Source organism: Molossus molossus, unplaced genomic scaffold (genome assembly GCF_014108415.1).
Source record: "Molossus molossus isolate mMolMol1 unplaced genomic scaffold, mMolMol1.p scaffold_m16_p_21, whole genome shotgun sequence".
Classification (NCBI taxonomy): Eukaryota; Metazoa; Chordata; class Mammalia; order Chiroptera; family Molossidae; genus Molossus; species Molossus molossus.
Genome location: NW_023425357.1, coordinates 30042634 through 30061236, shown reverse-complemented (window position 1 = coordinate 30061236; position 18603 = coordinate 30042634). Strand labels below are relative to the sequence as shown.

Here is an 18603-nt window from a genome sequence, read left to right as displayed (position 1 = left end):
GTGGGGTTTTTTTTTAAGTACATTTGAGGAAGTTTATAAGAATCCAGAAAAGGAAACAGAAAAATAAGGACGAATTGAACTTAAGGAAAACAGAGTAAATATAACTGATCAATACCAGCAGCTGAAAAGCAAACCAAGCTATTTAAGTGCCTTACATTGGTTATGAATACCATTTTCTTGGTTGTGTAGCACTAGGTCTGAAGAAATTCTATAGACCTTCATTTAGATGGTATTTTGGACAGCATCTGCAGAAAACAACCTAAATTAAAAGGGTTATCAATTTGTCTGTGGTTATTTCATAGCATTCTTCAGTGCAAATGCAGGATTTTATTATGTGTATTTTATTTTTCTAATCAAATTAGCATGATGTAGAGAACACAGTAAATATTTGGGTGTGTATTTAAATTCTCCTCTAACCTCCACAAGTGTCATTGTTATAACTTTGTTGAGTAGCTTTTCAGAGTTTATTTGTACATATTTACAAAGTACAAACATAGATTATTATAAAATAAATTATTAATTGTACTGGTCTGTTTATATGTGCTTTGTTTTTAATTAATAGATTTTATTTTTTAGAGCGGTTTTGGGTTTATAGAAAATTTGGGAATTACAGAGAGTTCCCATGTACTCTCTCTACACACCCAGTTTCTTCTATTATTAACATCTTACATTAATGTGGTATACCTGTTACAATTGATGAGTCAGTATTGATACTTAAAGTCTATAGATTACATTAGGATTCATTCTTGGTGTTGTACATTCTATAGGTTTTGACAGATATATAATGATGCGTATCCACCATTATAATAACATAGAGAATAGTTTCACTGCCTTAGAAATCCCTGTGCTCTACTTACTCATTCATCCCTCCTTCTCCCTGAGCACCTGACAATCATTACTCTTTTTTTTGGACAGCAATTATTATTTCTCTTTTACAAATGGAAACTGAGTCCTAGAGTGGGTAAATGCTTACCCAAGATTGCAAAGTAATTAGGAAGTGTGGAGTCTGGCACTTTGCAATTACAGGGGCCTTTTTCAAACTGGGTTCTCTCTCTCTCTCTCTTTTTTAATCCTCACCTGAGGACATTTTTGCGTGCATCTTCAGATAGAACGAGAGGAAGAGAGAGAGATACATCGATGCGAGAAAGATACATTGACTGGTTGCCACCCACACAACCCCACCCAGGGCCAGGGACAAACTGCAACCGAGGTATGTGCCCTTAGCAGGAACCGAAGGGTCTCTCTGGACTGCAGGCCAAACCAGCCAGGGCCAAACTGGGTTCTCTTTTGATTCCTTTCAACATCCTTGTGGGTAAGAATTACCATATAAAGAGGAAACCAAGTTCTAAGATAAGCCACTTGCCCAAGGCCAAGCTTACAGCATGCAGGTGGGTAGTGCTGGGCCCTCCCTTGCAAGGCTTACCCATGACCCCATGGGCCCAGTACCTTGTAGCTAACTTCTTTTTTTTTTTTTTTTTTAATCCTCACCCGAGGACATTTTTCCATTTTTTGTTCAGGTAGAGTGGGAGGGAGAGAGAGGAACAGAGAGAGAGAGAAACATCGAAGTGAAAGGAACACATCGAGTGGCTGCCACCCGCACAACCGACCAGGGCCGGGGACAAACTGCAACCGAGGTACGTGCCCTTAGCGGGAACCGAACCCGGGTCTCTCAGGACCGCAGGCCGACGCTCTAACCGCTGAACCAAACCAGGCAGGGCTAATAATTTATTTATTTATTTATTTATTTTATCCTCACCCGAGGACATTTTTCCATTTTTTGTTCAGGTAGAGTGGGGGGGAGAGAGAGGAACAGAGAGAGAGAGAGAAACATCGATGTGAAAGGGACACATCGAGTGGCTGCCACCCGCACAACTGACCAGGGCCGGGGACAAACTGCAACCGAGGTACGTGCCCTTAGCGGGAACCGAACCCGGGTCTCTCAGGACCGCAGGCCGATGCTCTAACCGCTGAGCCAAACCGGCCAGGGCTTGTAGCTAACTTCTTGTTCAGTTCCTTTGCAATGGAGTCTTTGAGCTTCCTCTCACATTAACATGGGGGAGATCAGCACAGTGTCCACCATCTCTACCAAGACAAACATCCTAGCCCAAGCTGGGAGCTTGCACACCTACACAAAACTGACAGTTGCATAACTTTCCCACTTCTCTTTTTACTATCTCCATTGTTACGCTTTTCCAGAATGTCATATACTTGGAATCATACAGTATGTAGTTTTTTCAGATTGGTTTCTTTTACTTAGAAATATTCATTTAAGATTCCTCAGTGTCTTTTCATGGCTTGATAGCTCATTTCTTTTTAGCACTAAATAATATTTTGTTGTATGGATGTACCACCATTTATTTATCCATTCACCTATTGATGAAGGACATCTTGGATACTTTCAAGTCTTGGTAATTGTGAGTAAAGCTTCATATAAACATTGTGTGCAAGGTTTTACATGGACAGAAAATAGTTAAGGAGTATAATTCCTAGATTGTATGTCAAGGGTATGTTTAGTTTTGTAAAAAATTGCTAAATTATCTTCCAAAGTGACTGTACCATTTTATATTCCTACCATCAGTGATTGAGAGTTCCTGTTGATCCACATCCTTGCTAGCATTTGGTGTTGTCAGTGTTGTAAATTTTGGTCATTCTAATAGGTGTGTAGCAGTGTCTTGTGTTAATTTATAATTCCCTGATGACATGATGTGGAACATATTTTTATGTGTTTATTTTCCATCTGTATATCTTTTTGGGTGAAGTGTCTATTAAGGTCTTTGGCCCATTTTTAAATCAGGTTGTTGTTTTTTCTTGTTGTTTTTTGTTTGTTTGTTTGTTTTTCCTCACCTGAGAACATTTTTCCATTTTTTTGTTCAGATAGAGTGGGAGGGAGGGAGAGGAAGAGAAAGAGAGAAACATCGACGTGAAAGGGACACATCGAGTGGCTGCCACCCGCACAACCCAGCCAGGGCCGGGGACAAACTGCACCTGAGGTATGCGCCCTTAGCGGGAACCGAACCTGGGTCTCTCCGAACCGCAGACCGACGCTCTAACCGCTGAGCCAAACTGGCCAGGGCTCTTGTTGCATTTTAAGAGTTTTTAAATATATTTTGGTTCTTTATCAGGTATGTGTTTTGCAAAGATATTTTTTTCCCATTTGTGGTTTGTCTTTTCATTTTTTCGATTATGTATGTTTTTATCACTTAATAACTTACCTTTAGTCTTTCCATACCAGAGCTTAGTTTCCTAATTTTTTTTTTTTTTTTTATCCTCACCCGAGGATATTTTTCCATTTTTTGTACAAGTTTCCTAATTTTTTTATTGTGTAATGTAACATATATACAGTATTACAATATAATACTCTTTATATGTGTTATAACAATATGTATAACAAATATGTATACATTAATACCAATAATAAAATGGGCACCTGTATACTTACCCAGGTTAAGAAATAGAACATTATCTGTTCTTTCTTTCATTTATTTATTTTTGTTTTTTGTTCTTTGTTCAATTATAGTTGACATACAATATTATATTAGTTTGGGATGTATAACCTAGTGATTAGACATTTATATACCTCACGAAGTGATCACCCCAATAAGTCTAGAACCCATCTGACAACATACATAGTTATTACAATATTATTGTCTATATTCTCTATGCTTTACTTTATATTCCCCCCTTTTTTTTTAAAATCTACCTCTACCTGAGGATATTTTTCCATTTATCTTTAGATAGAGTGGGGAGGGGGGAGAGAAACATTGATGTGAGAGAGACACATTGATTGGTTGCCTCCCTCATGACCCCAACCAGGGCCGGGGACCAAACCATAACTAAGGTACATGCCCTTGACCGGAATCGAACTTTTGGCTCTTTGGTCCATGGGCTGACACTACCCACTGAGCAAAACCAGCCAGGGCCCCATGACTATTTTTATAACTGGGAATTTGTACTTCTAAATCCCTTTCACCTTTTTCACTCTTTCCTTCAACTCCCCTCTCTGACAAATCATCATTGTTTTTTTGTTTTTTTCTGTATCTATGAGGTTGTTTCTCTTTTGTTTGTTCATTTATTTTACTTTTTAGATTCTTCTTAAAAATCATATAACATTTGTCTTTCTTTATGTGACTCATTTCACTTATCTCTTTTGGGACTCTTGCACTTCTCCTGGATTTGTGTGTCTCTTTCTTTTACCAGGTTTAGGAAGATTTCTGTTATTATTTCTTCAGTTAGGTTATCAATCCCTTGCTCTTTTCTTCTTCTAGTACCCTTATGATGTGAATGTTAGTATGCTTGATGTTGTCCCAGAGTTCCTTCAAACTATCATCTTTTTGCTGTTCTAATTGGGTGTTTTCCTTTACACCCAGTTAGAACAATAAAAAGTAGTCTTTCAGGCCACTGATTCAGTTCTCTGCTTCATCTAATCTGCTGTTAATTCCCTCTAATTTACTCATTTCAGTTACTGTATTCTTCATTTCTCCCATCCAAGTACTAACCAGGCCCGACCCTGCTTAGCGTTCAAGATCAGACGAGATCAGGCGCGTTTAGGGTGGTATGGCCGTAGACTGTATTCTTCATTTCTGACTGGTTCTTATTTTTGTTTGTTTATTTTTTAATCCTCACCCGAGGACATTTTTTACATTTATATTCAGATAGAACGGGAGGGAGAGAGGGAAGAAGAAAGAGAGAGAAACATCCACCTGAGAGAGACACATCAAGTGGTTGCCACCCACATGACCCCAACCGGGGCTGGGGACAAACTGCAACCAAGGTACGTGCCCTTAGCGGGAACCAAACCCGGAACTCTCTGGTCCGCGGGCTGACGCTCTAACCGCTGAACCATATCGGGCAGGGCTTAACTGGTTCTTTTTTGTTTTCTATTTCTTTTTATGTTTTCTCTCCTTCTGTTGAAATTCTCACTGAGTTCATTTATTCTTCCCATAAGTTCATTATAACCACTGTTTTGAACTCTGTATCTGGTAGATTGCTTGTCACCATTTCGTCTAGTTCTTTCTCTGGAGTTTTGTTCTGTTCTTTCTTTTAGGGCATATTTTTTTGTCTCCTCATTTTTGCTGACTCCCTGTGTTTGTTTCTATGTATTGGGTCAATCTGCTACATCTCCCATTCTTGACAAAGAGACCTTATGTAGAAGTTACCCTGTGGTTCAAAAATTTGCTAGAAACCCATTTACTCACTAGACTACTAGTTTATTATAAAAAATATAACTCAGGCCCTGGCCAGTTTGGCTCAGCGGTTGGAGCATTGGCCTGCAGACCAGAGAGTCCCGGGTTCGGTTCCTGATAGGGGCACGTACCACACACACAAAAAAAAGATTTGGGGTTTTTGTTACTGTTTTTTCAAGTTACATTAGCCATTCTTAGCTAAAGAGAGGTGAAACCACTCATGCATTTCTGATGGTAGTATAAAATGATAGTCTTACTGGGGGGTAAGCATTGTAGCAAAACTTGCCAAGCAAGCACAAATCTAGTTGTGTCTAGAAATTTTGCTGGTATTGGACGAAGGCTTCTAGGACAAGATCAGCTGAATAATCTATCAGTTTACAAAAATTCTATTTGGAGATGTCATTGTCAGTGTCAAGGTCATGAGACACATAGGAAGGAAAACATAAGGTTGCGCCATCTGGCAGGGTCAAAGTGTGGATCAGGTCTGGCAGGAATATAATTAGAGTGCTCTTTATTCTCTGCTTCTAATCTCACTAGTCAACTGCCAACTCTTAGGAGTAGATAACAGTGGAAGGACCTGGAGAGTATTATGCTAAGTGAAATAAGCCACTCAGAGAAAGACAAGTATCACATGATCTCACTTATTTGTGGAATATAATGAACAGTAGACCCAGAGACATAGACCTAGGGTTCAGACTGACAAACTTCAGAGGAGGGGCCAGGGAGGATGGGAAGAGATAAACCAAAGAACTTATGCATATAAGCATAACCAATGGACATAGACAACAATACTCGGGGTGGGGGGGGGGGGCAGGAACGGGAGGATGGTGTGAATGGGGGAAAATGGAGAAACATCTGTTAACAAAAATAAAGTAATTAATTTTTTTTTTAAAGTGGATGAAACACTTCTATGATATGAAATGAATATCCTCATTTGATCCAAGGCAGCCTAGTGTGAAGGGGAGAGACAGATATCATCAGCAGATGCTCAAGATAAGCCAAATCAAGCACAGATAAGAATTTGGGCCAGGCTCACCCAGGTATTCTGCCTCAGGTGGAAAATGTGGCACAGTGGTTGTAAGCATCTTGTTGATGACAGCCCTTCTTTTGAATCACACTATTCCAGTTTGTACAACAAGCAATTTAGTATCAGTAGAGAATCACTACCATCCTGCAATCTCCTTCAAACGCCTCTTAGGGATTTCCTTCAACTCCTGCCCCTGTCATTGTCTTTTTGGATTATTGTTTTATTGGAGTACATTGTTAATTAGCTTCTTGAGAATGGGTATATGAGAAATACATTTTTTTGAGACTTTATTTCTGAAAATGTCTTTGTTCTGTTCTGATACTTGATTGATTGATAGTATGAATGAGGATTTATCCATTCCTTCCTTTAGTTTAGTTTAGTTTTGTCAGTTTTAGCTTATGTAATTTGAAGCTCTATAGTGTATACACATTTATGAATGTTCTATCTTCCTGATGATTTACCCTTCTATCATTTTGAAATGTCATTCTTTATTTCTGGTTATGATCCTTGTCTGATATTAATATAGCCATACTTACCTTTTTCTGATTGGTATTTTTATGGTATATCTTTTTCTATTCTTGTTTCAACCTATTTGTGTTCTTATATTTATAGTGCATTTCCTCTAAGCAGCATATAGTTGAATCATATCTTTTTTTCTTTATTGATATTAGAGAGAGAGAGGAAAGGAGAGGGAGAGAGAGATAGAAACATCAATGAGAGAGAACATCAATTGGCTGCCTTCTACATGGTCCTGCTGGGGATCAGGCCCACAACCTGGGCATGTGTCCTGAACAGGAATCAAACAGGCGACCTCTTAGTGCGTGGGTCGATGCTTAATCACTGAGCACACTGGCCGGGCATTTAAAAAAATTTTTTTTAATTGCTTTTTTAGAGAGAGGGGAAGGGAGAGAGACATAGAAACATCCATGTGAAAGAGAAACATCTATTGGCCGCCTCCTGCACACCCCCTACTGGGGATCAATCCCACAACCTGGGCATGTGCCCTGACCTGGAATCAAACTGGGATCTCTCAGTCCATAGGATGACACTCAATCCACTGAACTACACCGGTTGGGCATAGTTGAATCATATTTTTTAAATCAAACCTGACAGTTTTTTGGGGTTTTTTTTCTTCATAATTAATTTAATTATAGGCACAGTTGGCTTTGTATCATCTTGCTATTTGGTTTTTATAAGTTTTGTATGGATATGCATTTTTTTAAATGGAATTTATTGGGGTGACAGTGGTTCACAAAACTATACAGGTTTCAAGTGTACAATTCAACAAAACATCACTTGCTATCTGTTTTTTATTTATTTATTTATTTTATGTTTATTGTTGAATGTGTTACAGATGTTCCTCATTTTTCTCCCATTGACCCCTCCTTCCCACTCTCGCCCCCTTCCTGCCTCCCTCCTGCCTTTTCCCACACTGTTGTCTATGTCCATTGGTTATGCATATAAGTTCTTTGGTTTATTTCTTCCCACTCCCCTACCCACTTTCCTGTGAGGTTTGTCAGTCTAGCAACCAATTTATATTTCTTTTCTTTTTTTTTTTTTTTTATCCTCACCCGAGGATATTCTTCCATTTTGTTGTTCAGATAGACTGGAAGGGAAAGAGAGGAAGAGAGAGAGAAACATCGATGTGAAAGGGACACATCGAGTGGCTGCCACCTGCACGACCAACCAGAGCCGGGGACAAACTGCAACCGAGGTACGCGCCCTTACCGGGAACCGAACCCCAGTCTTTCTGGACCGCAGGCCGACGCTCTAACTGCTGAGCCAAACCAGCCAGGCTTTCTTTTGTGTTTTCAAGTGGTTTCTCTAGGGATCACAGTTTATACACTTGACTGATCACCATGTAAGTTCTGTGGTTTATCTCTCCCCCACCACCCCCTCTTCTGGGGATTGTCACTCTGTACCCCACTTCCACGTTTCTGGGACTACCCCATTCCTCAGACTGTTATGTTCATTATATTCCACAAATAAGTGAGATCATATGATACTTGTCTTTCTCTGTTTGGCATGTTTTGCTTAGGATAATACTTTCCAGGTCCCTCGGTGTAGTCTCAAAGGATAAGATATTTTTCTTTCTTACATCTGCATAGTACTTCATTGTGTATATGTACCACAGCTTTTTTATCCATTCGTCTACTGATGGACATATGGGCTGTTTCCAAATCTTAGCTATTGTAAATAGAACATGGGGATACATATATTCTTTCTGATTGGTGTTTCAGGCTTCTTAGGGTATATTCCTAGAAGTGGGATCACTGGGTCAAATGGTTGTTCAATTTTTAATTTTCCGAGGTAGCACCATATTGTTTTCCATAGTGGCTGCACCAGTCTGCATTCCCACCAGCAGTGTACTAGAGTCCCCTTTTCTCCACACCCTTGCCAACACTTGCTGTTTGATGATTTGTTGATGACAGCCATTCTGACAGATGTGAGGTGATACCTCATTGTTGTTTTAGCTGTCCTATTCTTTCATCTCCTCTTCTTGTGGAACTACACATTATCCTTTTGTTTTGTTTTGTTTTCTGTCATCATTCTAAGCAATTATAAGTTAGATTTTTTTTTACCATTTCTCACATCTCTTTTATGTTTTTCCCCCATTTTTTCTCTCTGTGCTTCAGTTTGGATATCTTCTATGGCACTGTATTCAAATTTATAATTCTTGTCTTCTGTTGTGTCCAGTTTTCTATTAAGTCTACACAATGAATTTTTCATTTCAATTAATTATAGTTTGCAGTTCTAGAATATCCATTAGCTTCCTTTTTGTAGATTCTGGTTTTTGGTTGAACTATTTTCATATTTTCATTCACATTGTCCATCTTTTTTCTATATTCTTTTTAAAATATGTTTTTATTGATTTTGTAGAGAGAGAGGAAGGGAGAGAGAGACAGAAACATCGACGTAAGAGCGAGAACATCGATCGGCTGCCTCCTGCATGCCCCCTGCATGTTTTACATATTACTTTACAAGTAATCTGAAGTCTTTGTGTGCTAACCCTAATACATGGATTATCTCTACATGCTTTTGAGCTATTTAATCTCTTGATTTTTATCTTTTATTTTTTGCTTTTTCACATCCTGTAATTTTTGTGTGTTGGACATGTTATATGATAATACATAGCTTCCTCTAAAGAATGTTGTTTTGTTCTGCCAATAATTGAACTACCTGGCAGAACAAAACTGTTGCTCTCTGCTAGTCATTCTGGAGGCATGATTTCCACCTGCATATATTAGAAACCAGCTGAAGATCTTAGATGAATTTTTTTTTTTTTTTTTTTATCCTCACCTGAGGACATTTTTCTATTTTTTGTTCAGGTAGAGTGGGAGGGGGAGAGAGGAAGAGAGAGAGAAACATCGATGTGAAAGGGACACATCGAGTGGCTGCCACCCGCACGACCAACCAGGGCCGGGGACAAACTGCAACCGAAGCACATGCCCTTAGCGGGAACCGAACCCGGGTCTCTTGGGACCGCAGGCCGACGCTCTAACTGCTGAGCCAAACCGGCCAGGGCTTAGATGAATTTTTATGCAAAATTTTAGAGCCTCTTCTTTATGGCTTCCTTATCTCCTATTACCCTGCCCCCAAATCTCAGTTACTTTGCAGACCCAAATGCCAGTTTTTATTTATTCCATGTAGTAGTGCTGTCACTTTCTGCTTGGGCTCGATTTCTCTGTGCCATGGTTTAGAAAATACCGTTAGGGACATTTTTGCTGGATATAGAATTCGGGGTTGTTTTTCTTTTTGTTCTTTTAGCCCTACAATGGTTGCTCTCCAATACCTACAGATTGTTTCACTTATTTTGTCCTGCTTATTTTTTTAGAGAGAGTGGAAGGGAGGGAAAGAGAGAGAAACATCGATGTGAGAGGGACACATCAACTGATTGCCTCCTGCACACCCCCGACCAGGGCCAGGAACAGAACCACCACCAAGGTATGTGCCCTTCACCAGAATCAAACCTGCAACTCTTTGGTCCACGGGACGATGATCTTACAGTTGAGCCAAACTGGCCAGGGCAAAAGTATGTTATATTTATTTATTATTTTTTTAATCCTCACCTGAGGATATTTTTTCATTTTTGTTCGGATAGAGTGGGAGAGAAAGAGAGAGAGAGAGAGAGAGAGAAACGTCGACGTGACAGGGATACATCAACTGGTTGCCTCCCGCACGACCCTGGGACCAACCACAACCGAGGTACATGCCCTTGACCAGAATCGAACTCGCAACTCATTGGTCTGCGGACTGATGCTCTAATCACTGAGCCAAACTGGCCAAAGCAAAAGTTTGTTTTCTTAAAAAAAAATAAACTTCTCTGAAGGTCTTAATCTTTTATTAAGTATTTATTCCATTTTATTTTGATTACTGATTTTCTTGATCCACTTTTCTTCTAGGTCTGTCAGAATGTATTTCTATCCTTTTAAGGTTATTTAGATTATATAAAGGTTCATTTGACTCTTTCAATGCTTAAGTGTTAAAGTTAATCACAATTTATATTTTCCTCCCAAATACAACACTTTTTCTCTGCCACAACTTTTAGGTTTCTGGCATCTAAAAATTAGTTTCAGCTTATTACTTCACACTCCTCCCCCCATTTCATATATGCTGATTTTAACAGCATATTTTGCTGATTTGCTTTCTCTTGTTTTTGCATCCAGCTGATTTGTTCTGGGTTTAATTTTCTATTTGGAAGACACTGTTTGATAGTAGTAATGCCACCTAACACTTACATACCATTTATTATTTAGTACTCATCATTTCACTTGAGAATGTCAAACTATGGTCCATGGCCAAATGGTTGCTGCCTTGTTTTTGTATGGCCCACAGCTAAGAATGGTTCTTAGTATTGATATTTGGTATTGATCTCAGGCATGGATGACCCATTGCCTGCATTCCATGCAAAGTGGCTTAAGATTCCTATAAGAGGCATGAAACAATGCTGATTAAAGTTACCTACATTTTTTTAATGGTTGGGGGGGAATCAAAAGAAGAAGAATGTTTCATCTTGTGAAACTTATATAGAATTTAAATTTTGTGTCCATAATCAAGTTTTATTGTAAGACAACTGTGCCCTTTTGTTTATATATTGCCTGTGCCTGCTTTTGTGGTACAATGACAGTTGATTATTTGGAGTAAAGACTATGTATGTCTTGCAAAACCTAAAACATTTACTACTTGGCCCTTTATAGGAAAAGTTTGCCAACTTATATTTTAGTATTTTCAGCACTTTTAAAATGTTCTGTCATTTTCTGGCCTTCATGGTTTCCGTTGCAAAGTCAGCTGTCAGTTTTACTGTTTTGTATTTGAAGGCTATGCCCCCTTTTTCCTTTGGGATTTTTAGCAGTTTTGTTATTATGTGCCTAAGTGTGGTTTTCTTTGTATTTATTTTAGGGGGATTAGTGGTATTTCTGTGGTCTGATGTGAGCTGTTTTGGAAAATTCTAAGCCATTATCTCTTTAAGTATTATTTCTGTTGTATTTTGCCTCTCCTGTTTGGACTGCAATTGCAAATATATTAGACCTTTTTAATTTGTCCCATATGTCTCTTAGGCTTTTGGATGTTTTTATTTCCCCATCCTTTGTTTTATTTTGTTTCTTTATTGATTTTAGAGAGAGAGGAAGTGAGAGGGAGAGACAGAAACAGCGATGAGAGAGAACATTGATTGGCCACCTCCTGCATGCCCCCAATTGGGGATCGGGCCCACAACCTGGGCATGTGTCCTGACCAGGAATCAAACTGGTGACCTTGGTGCATGGGTCAACGCTCAACCACTGAGCCACACCAGCTGGACCCTTTGTTCTTTCTCTATTTCAGTCTGGATATTTCTTACTCTGACCTATTATATGGTTCACTAATCATCTCCTCAGCTGTATCTAACCTGCTGTTAAATTCAATTATATGTTAAAAAAATTTTTTTTTCTAACATGTTTTTCTGTTTAGTTTTGTATTCTGTTTTTTGTTTTGTAAGAGTTTACTTGGTTCATAACTTATGCCTCTGTGATGAGTCACATTGTATGTTTTACTTACATTATGCTGACATTGTGTAGATGATATTTATTCCATGAATGGAGTAAACATACCCTCAATGCTGAAAAGCTAAATAGCCAATAATAAGTCTAATACCCATTTTGTGCAAATAAATACACAAGCACAGCCAGAATTGATCTGGGAATCATGTAGATTATAAGCTGAATAAAAAGCTTTTTTGTTTGTTTGTTTTTGTTAATCCATACCCAAGGATATTTTTCCATTGATTTTTAGATAGAGTGGAAGGGAGGGAGGGAGAGAGAGAGAGAAATATCGATGTGAGAGAGACATACCAATTGATTATCTTCTGTACAACCCCAACCTATCATCTTCTGTACAACCCTGACCTGAGCTGGGGATGAAACATGCAACCCAGGTACGTGTCCTTGACTAGGAATCGAACCCATGACCCTTTGATCTGCGGCCCTACGCTCCAACCACTTAGCCAAACCAGCCAGGGCTAAAAAGCATTTTTAGTGAAGAGACAAACATATTAGAGTATGCATGACACCTCACGAAACTGAGCTAGATATTAGGATTTAGCAAATATTACCAAAATTTTACACAATCTGAGTGAAAAACAGTACAGATGCTACATTATTTTATCATTCTGTGTACTTAATGTGTATTTGTGTACTTTGTGCTAATAGGCATACAAAGATGACAAGATACAATTTCTGTTCTAAAAATTTTTAACATCTAATGAGAGTGAGGGGAATAAGAGACCTTAAACAAAAGAAAGCAGAGTAAAACAAGTCATACAAGGGAGATTTTAAAAAAAAGTACTCCAGGATTTAAAAAAGAGGACTCAAAATCTAAGATGTCATCTAAGTGGGAGGATCTGTGCATAAAGAGGGGAGCCATGGGGAAAAGGGATGAAAAATAAATTGGGATGTTATTGAATACTGGGCTAGTTGTTAATTTATTATAATAGATAATGGATATCCATATCTAATCAGGGTAATTATATAGAGCTTTATTTTAGGAAAATTATAGAAGCTTTAGAATGCCGGTTTGCTCAGTTGTTAGAGCGTCGACCTGCGGACCAAAGAGTTGTGGGTTTGATTCCTGTCAAGGGCATGTACCTCGGTTGTGGTTCTGTCCAGCCCTGGTCGGGGTCATGCGAGAGGCAACCAATTGATGTGGCTCTTTCATATTGATGTTTCTGTCTCTGTCTCTGTCTCTCTCTCTCTCTCACACACACACACACACACATTCTTACACTTTCTGAAAATAAATGGAAAAATATCCTCAGGTGAGGATTTAAAAAAAAGAATAAGGAGAGACAAGAAATAAGAATTAGGAAACGTTTGTAAAATCTGGGGTGGCATTAGATGTAGAAAGCAAAGGAAAGACTTGAGGGGTGTCTATCAGGGTGAAGACTTATCCTGCTCTTTGTGTCCCTAGTATTTCATTTAGCCCCTAGGAAATTTCCTAGTCATCCTGTTTCATGAACTGTAATTTCAGAATTGATCTGAAGATGGAGAATAAATATTTACTATTGGGAAAATCTTGACTCTGATTGTTGACCCTCATGGTGTTGACCTATTATCACCTGCATTCTCTGCTCCCATGCCAAATGGCTAAAGATTCCTATAAGATGTCATCAAATAATGCTTATTAGGTTACCTGTAAATCTGTAAACTATAAGTAGGTTATTTGTAGTACTCAGACCTTTATCATCTTATCTTTTTTCCTCTCTCACTTCCTGTAACTTTTCCTGAGGCTAGCAGTTATGAGTGGGAAGTGGTAGAAAATTACTGGGGCAAGGGTTTTGAAGATGGTTACAAGTATAATCTAGATTTTAGAGGTGTGTAATCTTACAGGGGCAATGACAGTTTAGAAGAAGTAGAAGTTAAGGAATTGGAGGTCATAAGGTGAAAGGTATAGATTCAAAAGAAAGAGAATGTGAATAGGTCAAAAGGATTCTTTTAGAGGTGAATATTTTAGATGTATAACAGTTTAAAGAGTCTGCTCTGGGCCCTGGCCGGTTTGGCTCAGCGGTTAGAGCGTTGGCCTGCGGTCTGGAGAGACCCGGGTTCGGTTCCCGCTAAGGGCACGTATCTTGGTTGCGGTTTGTCTCCGGCCCTGGTTGGGTCATGTGGGTGGCGACCACTCGATGTGTCCCTTTCACATCGATGTTTCTCTCTCTCTCTCTCTCTCTCTCTCTCCCTCCCACGCTATCTGAACAAAATATCGAAAAAAATGTCCTCGGGTGAGGATAAAAAAAAAAAAAAAGAGTCTGCTCTGGGTGTCAGATAAGCTAGGTATATCTACTCATGGCCATATTATTTCTGCCCAGAACATAAAATGAAATTCATTTTAAATTGAAACTATCTGTCATGACAAAATTAAGCCTTTGAAGTCAATCATGTTTGACATCTTTTTTTTCTTCATTGATTTTAGAGAGAGGAAGGGAGAGGGAGAGAGAGAGAGAGAAACATCAATGAGAGAGAACATCACTTGGCCGCCTCCTACATGCCCCCCACTGGGGATCAGGCCCACAACCTGGGCATGTGTCCTGACTGGGAATCAGACTGGCAACCTCTTGGTGCATCGGTCGACACCCAACCACTGAAGTACACCAGCCGGACGTGACATGTTTTTTTTAATGCTACACTATCAGAATTGTGTTTTAGCAACAATTTTTGGAGCAACTTTTTGTTTGTATAGAGTATAGAAAACAGCATTGTGAGAAAAAGTATTTTCATATTTGATGGTAGTCATTTCTGAATCAGCATGAATCGAGTCACAATGATATGCCGCACACAGGTTTATACCCTTGTTGGTTGGACAGTGATGAAGTTCTTAGTGTACTTATCATGTGGCAAAGTGGATAGAGATGGTTTTGAAAGTTACCAAATGGTCTTCAGTATTTTTTCCTTATAACTTCTTTCTGGTTTTGATTACATGCTTTGGTTTTCTATGCTTCAGCATTTCTTTTGTTTCATGAGGATAAAACTATCATATATAGAAGACTATTTTAAGTATACATGTGATATATTTTATGTAGCTGTATACACACACACACACACCCTGAGCCATACTGACTGGGCAAATTTGTACCTTTTAATTCCCTTCCACCACCCCTTCTACCCACAGCCACCAATCTGTTCTCTGTATCTGTGAGCTCATTTTGTTTGTTTGATTTCACATATAAGTGAGATAATATGGTATTTGTCTCTCTATCTCTATCTCTCACTCAGAATTTTGTTACAGCACAATACCCTCATGGTCTGTCCATGTTGTCTCAAATGGCAAGCTTTATTTTTTTTATGGCAGAATTGTATCAGAATAAAGGGGTCCATTTGCCTGCACATATCAAAGCCCAATGGACAAGAGTTTGCAGCAAAGAAAGTAAGGGTTTAATTTTAGGAAGTGGCCTGAGATAGGTTAGCTAATGCTGAAGACCTAGCTCCTGGTGGCTTCCAGGGGATGGGTTATTTGGGGGGAAATTCATTAATCATATTGACTAAGAGAGTTAGGGTCATGGTCTCAATTGACTGGTCGGCACTAGAGTCATTGATCAGTGCATCTTGTCCTGGTGCCAGCCATGGCATCCCTTTGTCTGGTTTCACAGCTTTTCTGAGATGAGCTGAAACACAACTGCCGCCTCTATGTTATCTCCAGTTTGATGAAACTGTGGAATCAACAGACTCTAGACTTTGTTCCTAAGATTATTTGAAGCCAACCAGAACCTTATTGTCCTGAGGGCTTAATGATTAAGAGAGTGGCCATGCAAGGGAGGAGGAGGAAGGTGAGTCAGTGTGCTGGATGAGACCAGCTTGGATCAAAAGGGAAGAAGAAAAGGTCATGTTGAAGAAATGAAGTTCTGCCCTGGCTGGTTTGGCTCAGCAGTTAGAGCGTCGGCCTGCGGTCCACAGGTTCTGTTCCCGCTGAGGGCCTGTACCTCGGTTGCAGTTTGTCCCTGGCCCTGGTTGGGTTGTGCAGGTGGCAACCACTCGATGTGTCCCTTTCATGTCGATGTTTCTCTCTCTTTCTCCCTCCCTCCCACTCTATCTGAACAAAAAATGGAAAAATGCCCTTGGGTGAGGATAGAAAAAAAAGAAATGAGGTTCCTATGCTGTTACATGAATAATCCATTGTGTGCATATACTGCATTTTCTTTATCCATTCATCCATTGATGGACACTTAGGTTGTTTTCATGTCTTGGGTATTGTAAATGATGCTGCAGTGAACATGGGGGTACATATATCTTTTTTGTTGTTGTTGTTACAGATATTTCTCCTTTTTTACCCCATTGACATCCTCCTCCCCATCTACCCCCACTGTCCCCGGCTTTGTTGTCCATGTCCATTGGTTATGCATACATGCATATAAGTTCTGTGGTTTATCTCTTCTCTCCCCCCCCCCCGCCACCCCCTCCTATGAGGGTTGTCAGTCTGTACCCTACTTCCACATCTCTGGGTCTACCCTACTCCTCAGACTGTTAAGTTCATTATATTCAACAAATAAGTGAGATTGTGGTATTTTTCTTTTTCTGCTTGGCTTGTTTTGCTTAGGATAATACTTTCCAGGTCCCTCCATGTCGTCTCAAACAATAAGAGATCATTATTTCTAACAGCTGCATAGTACTCCATTGTGTATATATGTACCACAGCTTTTTTATGCATTCGTCTACTGATGGACACTTGGGCTGTTTCCAGATCTTAGCAGTTGTAAATAGTGCTGCTATGAACATAGGGGTACATATATTCTTTCTGATGGTGTTTCAGGCTTCTTAGGGTATAATCCTAGAAGTGGGATCACTGGGTCAAATGGCTGTTCAATTTTTAATTTTCTGAGGTAACACCATATTGTTTTTCATGGTGGCCGCACCAGTCTGCATTCCCACCAGCAGTGTACTAGAGTCCCCTTTTCTCCACACCCTCGCCAACACTTGTTGTTTGATGATTTGTTGATGGGGGCCGTTCTGACAGGTGTGAGGTGATACCTCGTTGTTGTTTTAATTTTCATCTCTCTGATGATTAGTGATGTTGAGCATTTCTTCACATGTCTCTTGGCCATTTGTATGTCCTGTTTGGAGAGGTGTCTATTCAGCTTCTCTGCCCATTGTTTAATTGGGTTCTTTGTCTTCCTTTTGGTGAGTTGTATGAGTCCTCTATATATTTTGGAAATTAACCTTTTATCTGATGTATCATTGGCAATTATGCTCTCCCATACAGTGGGTTGCCTTTCCATTTTGATGGTTGTTTCTTTTGCTGTGCAGAAGCTTTTTAGTTTGATGTACTCCCATGGGTTAATTTTTTCCTTTGTTTCTGTTGCCTTAGGTGACGTATCAGTGAAAATTCTGCTGCGTATGATGTCTGAAATTTTGTTCTTCTAGAATTTTTATGGATTCACGGGTCACATTTAAGTCTTTTATCCATTTTGAGTTTATTTTTGTGTGTGGTGTAAGTTGATGGTCCAGTTTCATTTTTTTTTCATGTAGCTGTTCAATTGTCCCAACACCATTTATTAAAGAGGCTGTCTTTACTCCACTGTATGCTCTTGCCTCCTTTGTCAAATATTAATTGAGCATAATGTCTTGGGCCGTTTCTGGGTTCTCTGTTTTGTTCCACTGGTCTATATGCCTGTTCTTGTGCAAGTACCAGGCTGTTTTGATTAAGTAGCTTTGTAGTATAACTTGATATCTGGTATTGTGATCCCACCTACTTAGTCCTTCTTTTTCAAGATTGCTGTGGCTATTCGGGGTCTTTTTTGGTTCCGTATGAACTTTTGAAGTATTTGTTCTAGTTCTGTGAAGTATGTCGTTGGTATTTTGATGGGGATTGCACTGAATCTGTAGATTGCTTTGGGTAATATGGACATTTTAATGATGTTAATTCTTCCAATTCATGAACAAGGTATGTGCTTCCACTTTTTTATATCTTCCTCTGTTTCTTTTCAATGTCCTGTAGTTTTCTGCAAATAGGTCCTTTACTTCTTTGGTTAAGTTTATTTCTGAATATCTTAATTTTTTTGCGGCGATGGTAAATGGGATTGCTTTTTCAGTTTCTTTTTCTGTGAGTTTATCATTGGTGTATAAGAATGCCGTCAATTTCTTGACGTTAATTTTGTATCCTGCTACTTTGCCAAATTCATTTATTAAGTCTAGTAGATTTTTGATGGCGTCTTTAGGGTTTTCCATGTATAATATCATGTCATCTGGGAATAATGACAGTTTCACCTCCTCCTTTCCACTTTGAATCCCTTTTATTTTTTCTTCCTGTCTGATTGCTGTGGCTAAGACTTCCAGTACTATGTTAAATAAGAGTGGCGAAAGTGGGCATCCTTGTCTTGTTCCTGTTCTTAAGGGAAATGCTTTTAATTTTTTCACATTGAGTATGATGTTA

At 39.2% G+C, this 18603-nt stretch overlaps 1 protein-coding gene across 1 annotated transcript in view; it reads left to right on the top strand.

The window, feature by feature from the left end:
* Positions 1–18603, top strand: part of ZFP1 (ZFP1 zinc finger protein) — a 40499-nt gene that overhangs the window by 7125 nt on the left and 14771 nt on the right. The window lies entirely within an intron of this gene.